This window comes from Ranitomeya variabilis, chromosome 2, assembly GCF_051348905.1.
Source record: "Ranitomeya variabilis isolate aRanVar5 chromosome 2, aRanVar5.hap1, whole genome shotgun sequence".
NCBI classification, from domain to species: Eukaryota; Metazoa; Chordata; class Amphibia; order Anura; family Dendrobatidae; genus Ranitomeya; species Ranitomeya variabilis.
The window spans coordinates 143,631,941-143,647,690 of NC_135233.1; the positions used below are offsets into that span (position 1 = coordinate 143,631,941).

At 40.7% G+C, this 15,750-nt stretch overlaps 1 protein-coding gene across 2 annotated transcripts in view; it reads right to left on the minus strand.

The window, feature by feature from the left end:
- AKAP12 (A-kinase anchoring protein 12) overlaps positions 1-15,750 on the minus strand; it is a 226,705-nt gene that overhangs the window by 21,945 nt on the left and 189,010 nt on the right. The window lies entirely within an intron of this gene.

Sequence of the window (15,750 nt, forward strand, 5' to 3'; positions counted from 1 at the left end):
CTAAATCCGCAGTGAAAAACCGCTGCGGTTTTCACTGCGGATTTATCGCGGTTTCTTTTGCGGGTTTCCTCTGCGGGTTTTCACCTGCAGATTTATATTGGCCCAGGTGGAAACCCGCAGCGAAATCCGCAAAAAGAATTGACATGCTGCAGAAAATAAACCGCGGCGTTTCCGTGCGTTTTTTTCCGCATGTGCACTGCGGATTTTGTTTCCCATAGGTTTACATTGTACTGTAAACTCATGGGAAACTGCTGCGGATCCGCAGCTGCAGAAACACTGCGGATCAGCAGCAAAATCCGCAGCGTGTGCACATACCTTTATACTTTTCCTCTGATAGTTGCACTCCTGATTTTGGCTTACACATGCTGATGTTTTTAATTACTGAACATGTGGACCTGGCCTAATAGAGAAAAAAGAAGGTTATTTGAATTTTTAACCTATCTGAGCCCTTTGATCAAGTCGCATGGGGTGCACACAAACACCGCCACATGTTCCATTTAAATGGTTAACAGCAGCGATTTGAGCTGTAAAAAATTTAATATAGCCAGCATCTACCATGTGAAGCGATGGCCTTCCCAACAAAAGGGAACCCCCACAATCACATACATGCACATGAATTTGCGCTGAGGGATTATGCCACCTATAAATACTGTACTATGATACTATGTCCCCTCACCCATGCTGACATCTATAGGTGATACTGTGCTATCTTCAGATTCTTGGGGTCTTGTATGTGAAATTGATTTCAAAAACGCTAAACTTTCTCAATTTTTCATGTTTCTAATACAGTAATGCAATTCAATTGTCATATTTCATGTTTGCAAGCTTTGGCGCTACAGAGTGCTGCCTTATTTATTTGTTTGTATGTGAAACTGGTCATCAAAGATTGGTAGTGAGAGATTGTAGCAAAATTAAAACATCACTGATCACTCTTCCTCCATTATTGGTGCATTGGGGCCAACATACTTTTGATGCAACTTATGCAGCCACATTTGCACTCAAGAGGTAAGGGGGCTCATGTCTACCTCCAAAGCAAATGGAACTGTACATTATGATGAGTTATTAAACTGCATAAAGGCCCATTTACTGTTCTTGCACAAGGGCCCGCCACTGTCTTTGTCCACCCCTGTTGCAGATATCTGGTTTTCTTGGAAAATAATTTGTTTCTAGTTTAGGACACAGAAAGGGAGTAAGCTGTTTAGGTACAAAATAACAAATCAGTCAAGATAGAAATTGCACTGAAAAACAGAAAGAAAGATACGAGAACACTGACCTTGAAATAAGTAAACTGATGCTTAAAGAGACCCTCTCGGTAGGATTTTGCTATGTAAACTACAGACAGTGCCATATTAGTGCTGTAATACTGATTAAAATGATACCTGCAGTGAAGAAATTCATTTTGTGGTTGTTTTGTAATGAGTGTTTAACTGTTTGCTGGAATCATGTCTTCGTGCATCAGGGTTTAACTATGGGCAGTGTTCTTTTCTTGTTGCTCTGGCCCCTACGTCTACTTCCATCAGTGACTTGCCTCCTGTTTTAAATATTGCTCTTGAGCAGTACTTTATTTTTTCTACGAAAAACATTAGGACTCCCACAAAATGGCATCGGTGGTGGCGTGCCCAGAGGACCAGCGCAATGTTTAGGGTCTCCCCTTCTGCAGTGTTCTCTTCTATGTGCTCCTGCGCTGGTGTTTTGGGTATGGTAGGCGGCTCATGCGCAGATTGAGATTTAATATAGACTTTTAGATACGATCACGCATGTTCCGGCCCCATTGTCCCACCCCAAGGCACAGAGACATGATTACAGCAAAAGTTTAAACACTCAATACACAAGAACCACAAAATTGATTTCTTCACTGCAGGTATCATTTTAATCAGCATTACAGCACTAGAATGGCCATGTCTGTAGTTTACATAGCAAAATCCTGCTGACAGGTTCTCTTTAAAAATGACCTTTCATCAAATGTTTCATGTTGAACTGGACACGTGATGTAGTAGTGGCTGCAGAGCAGAATACAATGGATTTTTTTATTTTGTCCCTCCATTGTGGAGATATTAGCAATCAAAGAATTTGGAATCTTAATTTTCAATAAGTCCAAGTGGGCATTTTCACAGTTTCCTTGGGGGCAAGTACTTCACGCAAGTGTAGCCTGTTCTGAGTTATTGTGGGGTGTCTTCTTTCTCCCGTGTGCTGCTGTCAGCATATGATTGGGCAATATCATATAAAGGGGAAGAAATATAGGCCCCCAGTGAAGACCCTCTGATAACACCCATGTGAACTTAGCAAAATTTAACTCTCTAGGTGCCATATACTTCGATTGATAATATTGCCACAACAGAGTGGCACAAAAAAAAGTTTTATTCTGCTCTACGGCACTGTTACATCATGTGTCCAGTTCAATATGAAAATAATTAGTTAAAGGTCCTCTTTAAAGCAAATGTCCAAGATCCCTCATATTATGTTTGTTTGTTACTGTAACCTCCTCCTTTTTTTCAGATGGTTTAGTTTTTTTAGTTAATATTTATTCAATTGTTGCTTAAAAAGGTTGTTCAAGTAAAAGAAAGCAGATCTTTTTTCCAAACACTTTTGAATGATGACTGTCTTTTCAATACACTTTGCATAAATAAATCAAAACACTTATTTGTCAAGTGATTGGATTGTTCATTATAGCTTTTGGCAGCACATCATCCTGTGCAAACAGAAGATGTGCTGATGATATCTATGATATTATCTGCGCACATGACAATCATATTAACAATCATTCTAAGCTCGTAGAAATACTGTTGGTTTGTCTAAGCAGTCCATTAAACAATTGCTGTTAGGCTTGTGTATAAGTGATCAGTGAGTATTAAAGACTGAGGTCGACTTGTTCAACGGGTCCTTATACTGAATATTCACTTGAAATTAAAGGAACACTATATCACTACAATTACCGTATTTTTCGGCATATTAGACGCACTTTTTCCCCAAAAAAATTGTGAGGAAAATGGGGGGTGCGTCTTATATGCGGAACGCAGGCTTACCGGCATTGTAGCGGCGACAGAGGTGCGGGCATGATATGGCACGGTGAGCTGTATGGCGTGAGCAGGTCCCATCCATATTTGAGGTGAATCCGCGGCCCGGTATTGATGGAGAGCAGCAGCGCTGGTGAGTTACGGTATTTTCCGGTGGCGGCGGCCATCTTGCTGAGGCCGCGCGTGCGCAGATTCACTACTCTGCGTCCCAGGGCTTCAGGAAAATGGCCGCGGGAGGCCGCGCGTGCGCAGATGGAGATCGCGGCGGCCATTTTCCTGAAGCCCTGGGACGCAGAGTAGTGAATCTGCACACGCGCGGCCTCAGCAAGATGGCCGCCGCCACTGGAAAATACCGTAACTCACCAGCGCTGCTGGCCAGTGCAGGTACAGAACGCCGGGCGGGGGGAAGGTGGCCCATTATTGTCCCATTGTTCCCCCGTGGCTCCTTTGTGTAGGGTAGGAGGGCGCACAGACATGGCCGGGACCGGGAAGGTGGCAGGACGCCGGGCCCCAGCAGCTGGCACAGCACGGTGTGCCTGAGAATGGAGGCATGTGCATTGCTGAGGCCTGCTCTGCTCCTCCGTGGCCTGTGTACACTGTGTGCTGCACATGGCTGCCCCCGAGCAGGTGGCATTCTCGGGCCAGCACCACGCTGCAGCATTGTACGGCATGCGGAGGCATCTGCGTGACATGGTGGCACTGCCATAGGGCACAGGCCGAGGGTCCATGCAGAACTAGGGGGCATAGCTGCCAGTTACAGCTGGGTGGCAGACAAAACCCTCTTTCATGAGAGCCACCCATGCCCGGTGGGAATGACACAAGGATGTGGTGTTTGGGCTCATTCCCTGTAATTGCCCATCTGCAGTCTGTGTGCTGAGGGGGCTTCATCTCCCCCCTGGTGGGTGCGGGAGAATGTGCTGTCTCCACACCATCCCCACCATCAACAGTAAAGGCCCCGTCTCACTTAGCGATTTACCAACGATCACGACCAGCGATATGACCTGGCCGTGATCGTTGGTAAGTCGCTGTGTGGTCGCTGGGGAGCTGTCACACAGACCGCTCTCCCCAGCGACCAACGATCAGGGGAACGAGTTCGGCATCGTTGAAACTGTCTTCAACGATGCCGAAGTCCCCCTGCAGCACCCGGGTAACCAGTGTAAACATCGGGTTACTAAGCGCAGGGCCGCGCTTAGTAACCCGATGTTTACCCTGGTTACCAAAAAAACACAAACACTACATACTCGCCTTTCGGTGTCCAGGTCCCTTGCCGTCTGCTTCCTGCTCTGACTGAGCCGCCGTACAGTGAGAGCGCAGCGGTGACGTCACTGCTGTGCTCTCACTTCTCACTGTACGGCCGGCAGTCAGTGAGAGCAGGAAGCAGACGGCAAGGGACCTGACGGACATCAGAAGGCGAGTATGTATTGTTTGTTTTTTTTTACATTTACGCTGGTAACCAGGGTAAACATCGGGTTACTAAGCGCGGCCCTGCGCTTAGTAACCCGATGTTTACCCTGGTTACCAGTGAAGACATCGCTGGATCGGTGTCACACACACCGATTCAGCAATGTCAGCGGGGCCTCAACGACCAAAAAAAGGTCCAGGCCATTCCGACACGACCAGCGATCTCGCAGCAGGGGCCTGATCGCTGGTACGTGTCACACATAGCGAGATCGCTATGGAGGTCGCTGTTGCGTCACAAAACTTGTGACTCAGCAGCGATCTCGCTAGCGATCTCGCTATGTGAGACGGGGCCTTAAGGAGCAGGCTGACAACCGCGCCAGCCAGGCACAAGGGTTGTCAGCGGTGGAGTACCCAACATTGGCATATCACTGCAGAACTGGACGTGGCATTCTGGAGCCGTGGAAAGCTGGCGAATGTTTTCTGATTTTTTTAAATGCTTTTTAAACTTTAATTTCTGATCAGTGCATCTCTATAAAATCAATACGTTGGCTGCACTCAAGTGGTGTTATGTGTGATCCATAGTGGCAATATGTGTGATCGATAGTGACATTATGTGTGATGAATATTGGTGTTATGTGTGATCAATAGTGGCATTATGTTTGATCCATAGTGGCATTATGTGTGATCCATAGGGGCGTTATGTGTGATGGATAGTGGCGTTATGTGTGATCCATAGGGGCATTATGTGTGATCATCCCACCGCACCTCAGCATCACCTCACCTCTGCCACCACCATGCCTCCTGTGACCCTGCTCTGCCACTGCCTGCCCTCAGGTAAGAGATCTTAAATTCAGACAATAAGACGGACCCCATCTTATAAAAAAATCTTTTTTCTGCATTTTTCACCCCAAATTTGGGGTGCGTCTTATAGGACGGTGCGTCTTCTATGCCGAAAAATACGGTACTTTGGGTTGAAGACTTCACTTTTTGAGAACATATACTGGTGATGATTTCTCTCACACATCCCCCATACTCTGGAACTCTCTACCACAACATATCAGACTCTCCCCAACTGTGGAAACCTTCAAAAGGAACCTGAAGACCTACATCTTTTGACAAACCTACAAGCTACAGTAACCACCAATCCACCAAACCGCTGCACAACCAGCTCTGCCCTCGCCTATTGCATCCGCACCCATCCCTTGTAGACTATGAACCCTTGCGGGTAGGGCCCTCTCCTCTATACTAATTGTGACTGACTTTTATTGACTAAGATTACTGTACTCGTTTAAAACTATGTATACCCCTTTTCACATGTAAAGTGCCATGGAATAAATGGCAATATAGTAATAAATAATAATAATAATAATGTCCTCTTTCATAGAGTAATCCAGTCCATCCTAGAAAGATCATTGGAGTTTGGAAATATGCCTAAAATATTTGTGCTCATCCTACAAACTTCTATTTTGGTAACCATGTAGTAAGTGTGACTTGGGGTGGTAAAAGGGAGGAGGGAGTAAGAGTGGAAAATAAAATTGTATTTTACCTTTCAGGTCTCGCTCACACGAGCATATGCATCAGACGAGTACGATCTAATATTTTATCGGTTAGCACTCGGACCAAGATTATTTTATGGAGTAGTGCTAATCAGCGTTTTTTCTCATACCGAATAGCATGCTGTGAGTTGCTGAACAAATTAGATGGCATCCACTCATTCAATTCTATGTGTGAGTGAAGTCTGATTTCAGCAGACTTAAGGTACCTTCACACGAAGCGACGCTGCAGCGATAGCGACAACGATGCCGATCGCTGCAGCGTCGCTGTTTGATCGCTGGGGAGCTGTCACACAGACAGCTCTCCAGCGACCAACGATGCCGAAGTCCCCGGGTAACCAGGGTAAACATTGGGTTACTAAGCGAAGGGCCGCGCTTAGTAACCCGATGTTTACCCTGGTTACCAGCGTAAAAGTAAAAAAAACAAACAGTACATGCTCACCTGCGCATCCCCCAGCGTCTGCTTCCTGACACTGACTGAGCTCCGGCCCTAACAGCACAGCGGTGACGTCACCGCTGTGCTTTCACTTTCACTTTAGGGCCGGCGCTCAGTGTCAGGAAGCAGACACTGGGGGACGCGCAGGTGAGTATGTACTGTTTGGTTTTTTTTACTTTTACGCTGGTAACCAGGGTAAACATCGGGTTACTAAGCGCGGCCCCGCGCTTAGTAACCCGATGTTTACCCTGGTTACCAGTGTAAAACATCGCTGGTATCGTTGCTTTTGCTTTCAAACACAACGATACACGGCGATCGGACGACCAAATAAAGTTCTGGACTTTATTCAGCGACCAGCGACATCACAGCAGGATCCTGATCGCTGCTGCGTGTCAAACGAAACGATATTGCTAGCGAGGATGCTGCAACGTCACGGATCGCTAGCGATATCGTTACAAAGTCGTTTCGTGTGAAGGTACCTTTACACAATGGAGAAGATGGAGAAATCTTGCTCTCCATCTTCTCCGCACCTGTGCTACTATTCTCTCATCCAAGAAAATCAGATCACACTAAGCTGACACTCGGATCACACTCTGATGAGAGTTCTAGCCAAGAGTTATTTACATAACCTATCAGATTCTCTCTTCCATGAGAAGATCTACGCTCGTTTGAGCCCAGCCACAGACTTAGATGTGAAAAGGAAATAAAAATGGTCATATTTTTTCTATAACAGTCTGCAGATTTTTTTGGTCTGTATTATGTCAAATACGCATAGCATGAAGGTGCAAAACCTTTTATAAAGGAAAGAGAAAAATATAAATATCCAAAAATTAAGAACATCACTGGCTGCCCAAAGTGTAAAGCTAGCAACTGAGTCTAAGTGTACTAGTTAAAAGGATAGAAGGAAAGCCTAACTAAACACTTTATTTTACTATTTTACAAAAAAATGATATTTCTTGTATAGAAAAAAAACATACCAAAATAGAGATGCAAAGATGATTTGGATGACCTGAGAAGTTGTTGTTGGGGTTTTGTTTGGGGTTGGATTTCAGCTGTACCACTACCATTGAACAAGTCCCTATACAGACTGTTACCACTGTATACAACTAAGTTGCTAAAGAGAATTGGGTTGACTGTGACCTAGAGATGCCTACAACAAAATCTGCACATTACTTTTAGTTAACTATTTAGTGACAGCTCCACTGTCAGTCCAGTATAAAATGCTGTTACATACAGTAGTTACGTAGGTTGGAAAAAGACCTAGGTCCAACAAGTTCAACCTTTTTCCACCTATTACACATTTTATGACAGTAAATTATCGATAACCCTTAATGTTATGTGTACTGTTAAACTTCGGAATAGTGCTGTATTTCATTAGAAATATGTTTTATGACATAAATGGGACAAAATAATGGACCGGTTAACAAGTCCTATTTTTTGCAATGACAAAGCATCCGACTTCAATTGTACGTTAATGATAGTACAAATGGGTAATGTTCATTTATAACACCTTATTGAAGTACAGTATGAGCATATGATCACATAAAGGATTAAAATCTAACAAGTATCTTCAGCAGCAGAGATTCATGCCTGAACTTTCGATAGCACCGGTACAAATCTGCTACAGTTCCGCATAAGGATTAGCCCAATTGCTGTTTAATAGTGCTAATCTTTGTTTTTTCTGTGCAGAGTCTGGAGGAAATAAGTAGATTGCTGCTTATTTCCTCAGTGGATTCTCTTCTGCGGTAGCACCAAATTTCCACATGGATCCTGATTCACTACTGATGCATGTAAAAGGGTTGCAGAAACCTCATTTGTAAGGATGTGGATAGGTACAATCAAGGTTATAATAGAAATCTGCAATGACCTGTTCCTGTTCAAACCAGCAATTGGTAAGGCAGTGTTCTCGAACAGTGTGTGGTTTTGGCAGTTTATACAAATGAGTGCAGACAGAAATGAGGGAATTGGGTTAATAGGAAGCCTTTTGTCCATAAAATTAAGGTAATCACGGAGATATTCACACCAAATCAAGCTTGCGGGCTATATATGTTTAAGATTGGGAGACCCCTATAAATAAATACATTTGATGCATTTTATTTCAGCATCTAGTCCCTGATTTGGTTTCTCCTCAGACTTTGTGGGGGCATCACAGCACAGAACCAGACCCCATCAGAGGACAATAAAACTTTCACACTCGTTATCTATGAACTGTTCCAATATTTATGGACACCACTGTTTATCTCTCTCCCATAATGATAGTTTGGCTTCACGTCACTTGTCTTATCTATTGCATTATTTCTTTGCTGTGTTGTGCATAAATATGTGATTCTTCAGATTTTGTATTAGCCTATCCCTGATGAAGAGACCTGACTAGTCTCGAAAGCTTGCAATTTGTTTCCATCTTTTCAGTTAGCCATCAAAAGGTATCAACCACTGAGGACCCTCAATTCTAAATATTTTCCAAAGGAAAATAAATTGAAATAACTAAGTGAATGAGAGGGTTAAATCTGAAAGATGTAAAAAGTTTTCTGGGATGTAAAAAGTTTTCAGGGATGTAACAGTTTGAATGTAAAGAACTCCATGTGCTTAAAGTCATCCCTGTCGACATCTGGAGCTGGTTGACAATTCTCCCATGGGATTCCTACAGCTAAACTGGACCTACTCCAAAAATTCCCAGCATTCTACATTGATCAGATATGCTATGTACACACCCAAGTTCTCTCTCCTTGGACCCTCTTAAGCCCTTTACGCAGACCACATTTTGCAAACCGAGCATTTTTTCAGCCATCCTTTGTGTTTTCTACATATACTTTACATGACATTCCGTTCTTATGTTTTATATCATTGAAGGTAACAGGCTGCCCAGAATGATAATATTTTTCAATATTATTTGACTAGTGGTTATGTTACTACTCTGGGACAATAAATTTAATTTTGCTCAAAATGCATTCCAAATGCTATGGGACTCAGGCATGTGCAGAGTAAAATTAGAATCGATCCATTATCCTATCCGCTAAACCGTTTTGTGTGCTCCAGGCAATTTATGCTCAGCTATACCTTATGGTTGGACCTTTGCTAACGTTCTCTGGGTGTTCCTGCATGAATAGTTATATAAAGCAAGTGGGTAGGTTCAACTGGAAGGTGACACCTGTAAAGCGAGGTTTGTAAAGACTTTATGAGAAACAAGATTTTTATGAAGTGGCTCATAGTATTAATGATCAAAAGTAAAACAGAAGCACTATAACGCATCCAGGCATATTAAACCACGTGCAAAAAAAGAGTTCTACAGACTTTTTCACGTTATACACTGAGCCTTAAGGTGGCCAATCGCTCTAGTTGAATCACAGCGTAATCAGCTGACTTTGGAAAAAATAGGCTTACCATCTAATGTGTCTGGTGGTGCCAAACTCCCTTGTTGAAAGATATGGCTTATTTCTTTTAAGAATAAAAGGATCAGGTGTGTTAAAATTCAACATACCAGGTCCTTCTGTTCTTAACGAGGACCTTTCACTTGATTTTTTTTTTTAATTTAAACTATGGACATCCTCCATTTGCCGCGGCTCCACTCATTCTGGAACAGTTTTTTTTTCTTTTGATTCCCTCCATTGCAAAGCTTTGCTTCCTTTGTAATAATGGTGACAATTTTACCTTCAACAACTGGGCTTGACCGTATTTTGTTCAGACAGTGTCAGAGGAGAAAAGGTGAACACCCATAGGAGTTCTATGGTATAAGCTCTTGTGTTTCAAGGAAAAATCTGCATCTTTATTTCTGGAAGGCATAACATTGGAACAGAGGGGCACAGAAGAAAAACTGTTCCTGAATCAGTGGAGCAGAAACATTTGGGGGAAATACTCAGTTTAAATGAAAAAACCATACATTTAAAGTGTATATAAACCTATAAGAAAGTTGTGTCACACTACTGAATATGATAAAATAAAGACCATAGTTTTTATTAATTCATTTTAAAACAAAAAAAATCAGATAAATATAATAAAGCCAGGGAAGTACATAAAAAGTAGACATCCATGGTTTTTTATGGGTAAGGATATTTTCTTCTTATCATGTAGATTAGGCTGTGGAGGACGGCTTTTGATTATTTTGGGTTAATACTGGAATGGATCAATATCCAGTTGGGTTATTATTTACACATGTGTGCTTTAGATAATCACTTGTGGGATTACAGATTGAAATTTATTTAAGAATATATTTTTATATATTTATACACTGCGTTTTGTACCCATTAATTGTTATATTGATGTTGAACTAACTCTCTTGTTTGTATTTACCAACCCATGGATATCTAATTTTTATGTATTTCCCTGGTTTTATAATATTTATCTGATTTTTGTTTTGTTTTGAAAAGAATAAAAACTTTATTTTATCATATTCAATAGTGTGACACAATTTTCTTACAGGTTTATATAGCTGTTTTTTGAATGTGCATACTTTATGATCTATAAATTATTCTGCAAGTAGGTTATCATAAGTTTGAAGAAAGTGATTGTTCAGGACTAACATATTGATGACCTATCCACAGGATAGTTAACCAATATCAGATTGGTTGAGATCTTAGACTTGACACCCCTAGTGACCGTTATATTCAATGTAGGGAGCTGGAACATCGCGGGGGTCCTTTATCATTTAGTAGCCACTGTCAGTTACTGCAGCTTATCTCCTATTCAAGTGAATGGAAGATAACTTGCAGTTGCTGAAAGAGGCTAGCTACAAAGCAATATACAAAGCTCCATTGTAAAGATCCCATGTATGGTTTACCTTTGACTGACACTGGAGAAAATAAAAGCTGATCAATGGGGGTGCAAGTTGATGGACCCTATCCAATCAGATCAATATATAAATCCAGGACAAACCCTTTCATATATATGGGAAATTCTCTAATCTGTGGGAAGATAAGAATTGGGCAGTTGTGTTCCCTTCAGAGTATGAGGGATCCGGAGATCTCTGTAGGCTAAACAAGTGTTCAACAGTTTTCTAATGTGTATGCCCAGCTGTACTCCCCTTCACATATTGAAAACACATTTACCCTTCATTGAGGCAGGTCAGAAGAGATAACTGTATTGAATGAGCATTTGGCTGCCGGCTATTGTAAAAAACATACTACCAGATTAAAATATTGTTACAACAAACTCCACTACAATCAAGCATAATTATGTGTGACATCGTTTTACCCTCCCCTCTCAAATGAATGCATCCATGTTATGATGTCGCGCAGAGCTTACTAATGAAGAGGTGTTGGGGATATTGGCAGGTAGAAGAACATAAGCAGTGTTCTGATCCAGCAGACATGGACTATGTACATTGCTGCCCAACCAAGGATAAGAGAATCTTTCTGCTCAACTCTATTAATTTCAATAAGATGACAGTAACATAGTAACATAGTTATTAAGGTTGAAGGAAGACTTTAAGTCCATGTAGTTCAACCCATAGCCTAACCTAACATGCCCTAACATGTTGATCCAGAGGAAGGCAAAAAAAAAACCCATGTGGCAAAAAGTAAGCTCCACATTGGGGAAAAAAATTCCTTCCCGACTCCACATACGGCAATCAGACTAGTTCCCTGGATCAATGCCCTATCAAGGAATCTGGTATATATAACCAGTGATAAAGTGTTGACTAAAAAGCATTCATGTATTACATTAAAATACAGAATGATGTTAGGATTCACCAAGTTCACATTTATCCTGCATTAAGCTAGCTTCTGCTGCAAAAAAAATTCTAAAACTTTGATAAGCAATCTAACCAGAGGTTAAGAAAAAAAGTTATTTTTGTGATGTGGTCGAACCCAACGATTTAACCAACATCATGTGTATGGGACCTCCCGTCAAAGATCCTTGTTTGGAGGGCAGTTAGGGCCCCCATAGACATTATACTAAGGTTGGCTGAACCCGTCGATATCAACAGATTTGACCAATGGTCTCCTGAGAAAAGATGTCCATCTTGTATGCCCAATTTCAGAGTGCTGATTGAATTGTTCTTAAGATAAGCTGCTGGGTGTTGTGTCCATAGATGGCTTTCAACCTTTCTCATGGAGAACACAAGAGTGCTTGTCCAAACTGAGTATTCCGGTGTAAGATGGAATTGGGATAAATAGCTGTCTGCCGAATATTCGATTGCCATCTATCTAATGTGTTTGGCCAACTTAAATGTAGTTCTTTACAAAGCAATAATCATTTATCTGAAGAAGAAGAATTGCTGTACAAGTGCTAAGATACTATTCATGAGCTGCACAGGAAACAAGATTAGGAGCAGGCCCCTTGCAATGTGTACATACCTGACTTCTCACTACAAAGTGGCCAAATGATTTGTGTTTCTATTCCAACCCAAGTGTCTGGCCCTGTTGTGTGTTTGCATTTCAGCTTAAGCAAACAGCTTCAAAAGAAGCAAATCTTATTAATGGCCACCAAGGGTTGGGATAGCCATGGGAGACTTCCTCTTCTGCAAACGATTTCCTTTTTAATAAAGAACTGTAATACACATTCTGCATCTCCAGCAGCTACGCATCAACAACATTCTTGTCATACAAGGAAACATTGATGAGCACTAACCATGATGTATTAGAGCATTTCCTCACACCCATGTATCAATAAGTTCATTCAGAATTATCCGACATGGGATTTCTATGATAGAACACACCTACAAGAGACACAATGGGTGCTGCCCCATGTGATGAATAAGTGTCCTGTTTCACTAACGCTGCTGCAACCGGAATGGACATTTTCTAATTTGGGGAGGTTCATTTAATTATTTATTGTTAAGGCAAACTGAGTTTCACCTCTGGGGCAGCAATTACAGCATTAACAATCTAATGCAAAAATTGAATGTATGGAAGGATTACTAAGCAATCAGACTGGGCTGTTCCTTGTACAGGTTGAAACTCTATCGTCTCAGATTGTTCATTGAAGCCAGCCCATTACCTTCCCACATAATTAGCTGTATGTGACAGAAAATAATTTTTTCTCAAATAGATATTCATATGGCTGGGGAAAATCAGAAAATGATCAAGTGTAATTAATGTACTGAACAGGGTGTGGCAGGGACCCTCCAGCAGTTCCTAAACATCTATAATAATCTTATGCCTATTATTAGATTTCAGTCTTCCCAATCCTATACTTTACCCAAGAAAAGCAGAATCAGATATGCGTAGAGCAACTTATACTTCTTCATTCAAAGTAACTTGCCAAAACAAATGCACAAGAGAAAAACTTTGAGAGACAAATTCAATGTATATGGCAAGCCTAAGCCCAAGTATTTATACAGAGATAACACATTTGCTATATATATATATATATATATATATATATATATATATATATATATATATATAACATATTAAAAACCTTTTTTTCATAACTTTGTTAGTAAGTAGTGTACTTGCAGAACCAATTTACATAATGAAAAGTACAGGGTGGCTACAACAGGCTTATTTCATACACAGTTTGTTGAGGCTTGTCAAAAAATAACTGCATCACTACTTCCACAGTTGTTTTTTTTACAAGAGTTTATAGGTTGCATTTTGTTTCAGACATCATTTCATTCATTCTAATATAGAAATCTTTGTAAATTAAATGAAACAGGATCCAGAAATTCTCCAAAAGCTTAAAAAGAAAAGTTCTAGTGTGTGAAACAAGTTAGACTAAATATTTTAAGTGGTAATATAGATTCGGATGATGTTCTAAAAATGATCTAAATTCTAATGGATGAAAAACTCGACACATGAAGCACCAGAGTCAGATATACGGAGCTATAAAATATCATTGGGATGACTTACAAAGAAGATAGATCGGGGATTATAAAGGTGTAATAGATTTCAGAGACAGATCGGGAGACAGATCGAGAGACAGATCGAGAGACAGATCGAGAGACAGATCAAGAGACAGATCAAGAGACAGATCAAGAGACCTAAAGATTGACAGACACGCCTGATCATATGCATAGTTGACTACCATTCCAGTCATCTTATATCAGATCACACTCTCTAAATGGAAGGTTGAAACCTGTGCAAAATATTAGCAATACCAAAACCTTCCTACATTCATTAATTCCCTTCAGGGATATCTTTACTGACTCCTCCACATTCCAAGTTAGGAAGTAATAAAGGCTCAGTATGAAGTAGACCTTGCTACTGTGTCCATGAACCAAACTAGAAAGCCACCTCTAAGAAAGGAACCCAGCTCTTCACAACTGAGTGGGATTACACTTTCCCAGTACAGACTTCCCACAGAAGGGAACTGGGACCCCTCCCTGAGCCTCTGCCAGGAATGAGATTCTTAACTGTATAGGACAATGACGTGTTGGGAAACACAGAGTATGCTATTACAGCAGACAAATCATTGTACTAGTAGAATCTACGAAGTGTTATTAATAAAATGTTATGGCATGAAAATAATGCTTTAGGAAATTAGCCATGTTAATAAAGAAGACCTTAAAAATTTCTGCTATTTTTAACCAAAAGCACTGGCTGTAAACATGAGTGGGTTAAATTGGAAGGTTTCCCTGGGGAATTGAAGTAGGATCACTTACACATGAATTTCATTGTCAGACAGCACAGGACAGTGGCAGCTGCTGACTAATATCAGTAAGAAGACACCAAATCCTGAGAGTTAACCCTATAGTTCCCAGTTATTTACTAGGTAAATGTGCTACATATTGTTACATACTGGATCCATTTAAGGAATATGTTCTTAGATGGATCCTTGGACTTCACTAAAGATTCTCTCTGCAAACGCATTTCCAGTATTTGAGGGTTGTAATGGATATTGCATTAGAGCTTCATCAATAAATGAAGAATGTTATTTTTTGTGAAATGTAAAAGCAATAATTAAAACTAACACATCATCCTTTCTTTTATTACTTAGAAACCTTACATTTTATATAATCTCCAATTTCCCTGTATTATGTATTTTATTATGTTCTCCCCCACCCCACATGTAGCTGGTAGATCTATGGCAGCAAAATGATGAAATGTGATCAACTTAGATCTCTAAGATCATTAGAAAAATGTCTTAAATAATTGTCACGTTATACATTGTAGCAATCTGAAGAAACATGCAGCTAATGCAGTGGAGACACACCTATCCTAAACTTCCAATGACTGCAGTACATGGAAGCAATAACGGGAAACTTTTCACAAACAAAAAATAAATATTATGAATTAATATAGCAGACATACAATATTACTTTTGCTATCAATATTGTATTAGAATAAATAGAATAAATGAAGTCTCAATAAGAAGCAGATCTATTCATATTCTAGGCTGAACAAATAGATTATACTCCTTACTATAGAACAGAAAAAGTTATGAAAACTTTTCCTTTTCCTAGAAACTC